Source organism: Hylobates moloch, unplaced genomic scaffold, assembly GCF_009828535.3.
Source record: "Hylobates moloch isolate HMO894 unplaced genomic scaffold, HMol_V3 SCAFFOLD_4, whole genome shotgun sequence".
In the NCBI taxonomy this organism is placed as follows: Eukaryota; Metazoa; Chordata; class Mammalia; order Primates; family Hylobatidae; genus Hylobates; species Hylobates moloch.
Genome location: NW_026652279.1, coordinates 99,236,018 through 99,242,516, shown reverse-complemented (window position 1 = coordinate 99,242,516; position 6,499 = coordinate 99,236,018). Strand labels below are relative to the sequence as shown.

The 6,499-nt window shown below is 43.6% G+C and overlaps 1 pseudogene; it reads right to left on the bottom strand.

Moving 5' to 3' along the window:
- Window positions 1–247: 247 nt before the first annotated feature.
- Window positions 248–591, bottom strand: LOC116467463 (histone H2B type 1-C/E/F/G/I-like; annotated as a pseudogene).
- Between the last annotated feature and the right edge of the window lie 5,908 nt (window positions 592–6,499).

Here is a 6,499-nt window from a genome sequence, read left to right as displayed (position 1 = left end):
CTTTATGTTTCTCATTTCATAAATTCCTATGAAGAACATTTTAATTCTTTTATACCTAGAAAAAAAGGGGCTAATTTTTCTTAGCTAGATGTATATTGGTCCTTCCTTGATTGTTTAAAATACCTCCGTTTATCTTCTTCTAGGATCACTCATTTTTCATTGGTTTATTTGTAAGATGAAGCACTGTCCAGCAGTGACGACTGTGGGAAAAGATATGTCTAAAGGCTGTTGTCTCCTCTTGGCAAGTTTACTTGGAGCTAGTGTACTTGGTGACGGCCTTGGTGCCCTCGGACACGGCGTGCTTGGCCAGCTCCCCGGGCAGCAGCAGGCGCACAGCCGTCTGGATCTCCCTGGAGGTGATGATCGAGCCCTTGTTGTAATGCGCCAGGCGGGAAGACTCGCCCGCGATGAGCTCAACGATGTCATTAACGAATGGCCTTGGAAGAGATGTGGGTGTCGGGGTGGACCTGCTTCAGCAGAGTAGCTCTCCTTGCCGCTGCGCTTGCGCTTCTTGCCATCCTTCTGCGCCTTGGTCACCGCTTTCTTGGAGCCCTTCTTCAGGGAGGGAGAGGACTTGGCTGGCTCAGGCATCTTAAAACACCAGAAGTGTGTCCCTGATGGTCTTTTTCATAAGGATAACTGAGTAGAGACCTGACTGATGCAGTGGGGTGAGTCCTATGAAAGACCCAGAGTTGGAAGATTATAGGTCAGAAGAATAGCAAGGCAATGACTTTGAGGCAGGAGAGAGCTTGAGGGGTTCCAGGGAAAACAAGATGGCCATAGTGGTTGAGCAAGAGGGGGAAGCAGAGAAGGTGAGGCTGGGAGCATCAGGGACAGGGGCAGGAAGAACCTTGAGACCTCGGTGAAGGTTTGTATTTTATTGTTATGGGAGCCTTTGAACATAAATAAGTTATTTACTTTTTTGGTGGTTGTCCTCGAGTTTGCAATATCCTCGAGTTTGCAATACGTTTATAACTAACCCATGTCTTCTTTCTTTCCTTCTTTTTTTGGGGGGATGGGGTAGGATGGGGGGACAGGGTCTCTGCCACCCAGGCTAGAGTGCAGTAGTGCAATCACAGCTCACTGCAGCCTCAAACTCCTGGGCTCCAGCGATCCTCCTGCCTCAGCCTCTTGAGTAACTAGGGCTGTAGGTATGCATCGCTATGCCTGATTAATTTATTTTATTTTTAATTTTTTGTAGAGAAGGGGGTCCATGTCCTCTTTGAAATAACACTATACTACTTCAAGGGTATGCAGGTACTTTATAAAAGAGCATTTTCCCTTTTCTTTCTTTCTTTCTCTTTCTGTCTCTCTCTTTCTTTCTTTCTTTCTCTTTCTGTCTCTTTCTTTCTTTCTTTGTCTTTCTCTTTCTTTTCTTTTCTTTTTTTTCTTTTCTTTCTGTCTTTCTTTCTTTCTTTTCTTTCTTTTTTTTTTTTTGACAGAGTCTCACTCTGTCACCCAGGCTGGAGTGTAGTAGTGCAATCTCAGCTCACTGCAACCTCCACCTCCTGGGTTCAAGTGATTTTCCTGCCTCAGCCTCCTGAGTAGCTGGGATTACAGGCATAACCCATCATGCCCGGCTAATTTTTGTATTTTTAGTAGAGACGGGGTGTTTCCCCATGTTGGCCAGGCTGGTCTTGAACTCCTGACCTCAATGATCCTCCTGCTTTGGCCTCCCAAAGTGCTGGGATTACAGGCATGAATCACCATGTCGGGGCCCTCTGGAGGTTTTTTCTTTTTTTTTTTTTTTGAGACAGAGTGTTGCTCTGGTTGCCCAGGCTGGAGTGCAATGGCACGATCTCACCTAACTGCAACCTCCATCTGCCAGGTTCAAGCGATTCTCTTGCCTCAGCCTCTCAAGTAGCTGGGATTATAGGCATGCGCCACCAAGCCTGGCTAATTTTGTACTTTTAGTAGAGAAGGGGTTTTTCTATGTTGGTCAGGCTGGTCTCGAACTCCCCACCTCAGGTCATCCACCCGCCTTGGCCTCCCAAAGTTCTGGGATTACAGGCGTGAGCCACCGCACCCGGCCTGGAGTTTTTAACTCTCATACTTGTCCATAAGGAGCCTCTGTCAATATATTAAATCACAGTTTAGGTTTTATTTCCTTCCTTCTGTCTTTGGATTTCATTTGTTCTTTTTCTGGTTCCTTAAGGTGTAAAGTTGTTGATTTGAGATTATTGTTCTTTTTAAATGTAAACATTTACAGCTATTAATTTCTCTCTTAAGGCTGGACACGGTGGCTCATGCCTGTAATCCCAGAACTTTGGGAGGCCAAGGTGGGCGGATCACCTGAGGTCAGGAGTTCGAGACCAGCCTGGTCAACATGGTGAAACCCCGTCTCTACTAAAAATACAAAAATTAGCCAGGCATGGTGGCAGGTGCCTGTAATCCCAGCTACTTGGGGGGCTGAGGCAGGAGAATTGCTTGAACCCGGGAGGCAGAGGTTGCAGTGAGCTGAGATCGTGCCATTACACTCCACCCTGGGGGACAAGGGCAAGACTTCGTCCCCCCCACCCAAAAAAAATTTCCCTCTTTAGCACTGCTTTCACTGCATCTCATAGTTTTGCTGTTGTGTTTTCATTTTTATTTGTCTCAACGTATGTTCTCATTTCCCTTTTCTTTGAGGCATTGATTGAGTGGGTTGTTAATTTCCACCTATTTGTGGCCCAGTGGCTTTTATATATACTTATGAAGTTACCTTTAGTAGTATTTTTTTTCTTCTGTCTTTGAATTACTGTCTATTGTCTTTTCATTTCAGTCTGAAGCACTCCCTTTAGCATTTCTTGTAGGGCAGTACTGGTAATAAGACTCAGTCTTTTAAATCTGGATATATCTTAATTTCTCCTTCATTCTTGAAGGATAGTTCTGCTGTATATACAGTTCTTGGTTGACAGTCTTTTTCTTTCAAGACTTTAAATATGTCATCCAGTGCCTTTTGGCCTCCATGGTTTCTAGTGGAAGATAAACTGTCATTCTTATTGAAGGTCTCTTGTATGTGCATGAGTCACTTCTTTTTTTTTTTTTTTTCACGGAGTCTCGCTCTGTCGCCCAGACTGGACTGCAGTGGCGTGATCTTGGCTCACTGCAAGCTCTGCCTCCAGGTTCTGGCCTTTCTCCTGCCTCAGCCTCCCGAGTAGCTGGGACTACAGGTGCCCGCCACCATGCCCGGCTAATTTTTTGTATTTTTAGTAGAGATGGGGTTTCACCGTGTTAGCCAGGATGGTCTCACTCTCCTGGCCTCATGATCTGCCCACCTCAGCCTCCCAAAGTGCTGGGATTACAGGCATGAGCCACCACACCCGGCCACATGAGTCACTTCTATTTGATGCTTTCGGAATGATCTTTTTGTCTATGGGAGTTGATAATTTGACTATATGTCTCAGTGTGTATCTCTTCAAAGTTTTCCTGCTTGGAGTTCATTGAGCTTCTTAGATGTATATATTCATGTTTTTAATCAGATTTGGGAATTTGACAGCTATTATTTCTTCAAAATTTTTGCTGCTACTTTCTTTATGTCTTCTCCTTCTGGGATTCCTATAATGTGTATTTGGTATGCTTGATAAGGTCCCACAGGTTCCTCAGGCTCTCTTCATTTTTCTTCACTCTTTCTTTCTTTTCCTTAGACTGGGTAATTTTCAATGTTTTATCTTCAATTTTGCCAGTCCTCTCTTTTCCTTGTTCAAACTTGCTGTTGAATCCCTCTATTGCATTTTTCATTTCAGTTATTGCAGATTTCAGCTCCAGAATTTGTTTGGCTCCTTTTTATAATTTCTGTCTCTTTATTTATACTTTCATTTTGTTCAGACATTGTTTTCTTGATTTCTATTAGTGTTTATTCATGGTTTCCTTTAGAAAACATATTGAACATATTTAAAACAATTGATTTAACATCTTTGACTAATAATCCCAAAGTCTGGTCTTCTTTAGGTATGGTTTCTGTGAAATTCTTCATATCCTGTGAATGGATCATACTTTCCTGTTGCTTTACATGTTTTATAATTTTTTGTTGAGAACTGGTTATTCCGAGCATTATGTTGTAGTAACTCTGGAGTCTAATTCTACTCCTTAGGGATTGCTTGTTTTTGCTTGTTGTGGGCTAGACCCATTCCTATATGTGCCTTTTCCAAACAATTTTTGCAAAGTGTATCTTCCTTGTTGTGTGTGGCTACTGAGGTTTATTTTCCATTATCTCTACAGTTAGCCAGTAACCTGACAAAAATGTCCTTAAATGTCTGACTCTCAAGAGGGAGGGAAGATATCCTCTCTCTTTAAATCTCTTGTGGCTGGGAAGCTGCTTCAGCTTGTGAAGTGGGCATTAAAAAATGGTTGGCCTCCGGCCTGGCCCCTCATCACTTTATCAAAATCAGCAAGCAGCTAGCAAAACACATGACTCCCACTCCTGGAGGATAAGGTCTTTTGTGCCCACACTGGTTCCAGAAAGCTGCACCAGGAATGTGGGCTGCTTCCCTGACAGTTTGCTGGTGCTGGGTGGCAGGCTTCTTGCTGCTGCTGCTACAATCACAAAAGGCTGAAGTTCACCAAAATTTACTAGCAACTTCATCAAGCTCTCCCTCGAATGTCAGAAATGTTCCAAAATAGGACAATTCCTGCCAGTTCAACAGTTGTTTAGGTGAAGGGACAGATTCCTGGAGCCTCCTGCTCTGCCATCTTCCCTGACATCATTCCCTACATTATGCCTTTTTTTTTGAGACAGAGTTTCACTTTGTTGCTCAGGCTGGAGTGCAATCTTGGCTCACTGCAACCTCTGCCTCCTGATTTCAAGCGATTCTCCTGCCTTGGCCTCCTGAGTCGCTGGGATTATAGGTGCCTGCCACCACACCTGGTTAATCTCATGTTTTTAGTAGAGGTGGGGTTTCACCATGTTAGCCAGGCTGGTCTTGAATTCCTGACTTCAAGTGATCCTCCTGCCTTGGCCTCCCAAAGTGCTGGGATTACAGGCATGAGCCACCATGACTGGCCTCTACATTATGCTTTGATTTTTATGATTTAACACCTGGAGGGTAACCTTGTTTCCAAACTTTGGGAGGACATTTCAATTTATTTCCATTCCCACAACCTGTTCTGCTTTCTAACCATATCAGAACCGCTGGCCAGTCTCTCTTGATATTTGCTATCTATGTCCAAAGCAGAGGCCAAACCAGAGCTGTCTTAAAGCTCCCTTAAGCCATCTACTCTCTCCTGTCCAGTCCTGTGACAGAAAAGCTGACATGTGAGGACAGCTAAAGCACATATGGGAATTTTTTTTTTTTTGAGATCGAATCTCCCTCTGTCACTCAGGCTGGAATGTAGTGGCACAATCTTGGCCCACTGTAATCTCTGCCTCCCAGGTTCAAGTGATTCTCTTGTCTCAGCCTTCTGAGTAACTTGGACTACAGGTACGTGCCAGGATGCCTCGCTAATTTTTGTATTTTTAGTAGAGTTGGGTTTTTGCCATGTTGGCCAGGCTGGTCTTGAACTCCTGACCTCAGGTGATCCGCCTGCCTCAGCCTCCCAAAGTGCTGGGACTAGTGGTGGGCGTGAGCCACCGCGCCCGGCCCAGGGTTACTTCTTGTTCCACTTTCCTTTTTGTTAACTCGTTCATAGGTCAAACATTTTTTTGAGCAACCAGTATGTGCTAGCTCTTTGATGGATGCTGGGAGATAGTGTTAAAGGAGTCATGTTGTTGCTATCAGTAAGCTCATAGCCAAGGGGAAGAGGCAAATACATAAAAGAATTCCAGTATACTTTAATGAGGCTTGAAAGATATGTGGACAGAAATGTGTGAGGGAACTAACAGCATGTATCCCTAAATGAATTTGAGGGAAAAGCAGGGAGAAAAATGGAAAACTTCGCAGATGAGATGGCACCTGAAGTTAGGCAGGTGGGAGCATCTTCAACAGAAGCACTAGTAAGTGTAAACACTTGGAGAGTGGGAACATGGCCAAGTGGGGTGACGGCAAGTAATTCAGTATTGTTGTAGTGTAAGGTGTGTGGTGGCAAGTGTTAGGATATGAGAAAGATAGATGGGGCAAGATCATGTAGAGTTGAATTTTATTTTTTAAGCGATTTTAGTGTCATAAGATTATCAGAAGTGTAGTGACATGATCAGATTTATGTTTCAGAAAATAAGTCTGTTGTGAAGGAGGATCTGAAATAAGAAGTTAACAGCATTAATATTTAAAAGCTGCTAAAGGTTTACTCCAGTGCGTTTTACATATCATCTCAATCCTCACAAAAAGGCTATGATATCACAACTAAAATCATTCCTTTTTAGATTAAAAATGGGCACAGAGAGGCCAAGTACTTTGCCAAACGGTATATGGTGAGTTATATAACTAATGTGGTGAAGCTGAGATTTGAATCCAGGTAGTCTAACAGCAGAGTTTGGATGCTTAATTGCTGTGCCTTACAAGGGGCCGGACAAAGGGCAAGTTAGGATTCTACGGAGATCATCTAAGTAATGAATGATCAGGACTTGCACTAAGGCAGTGGCAAT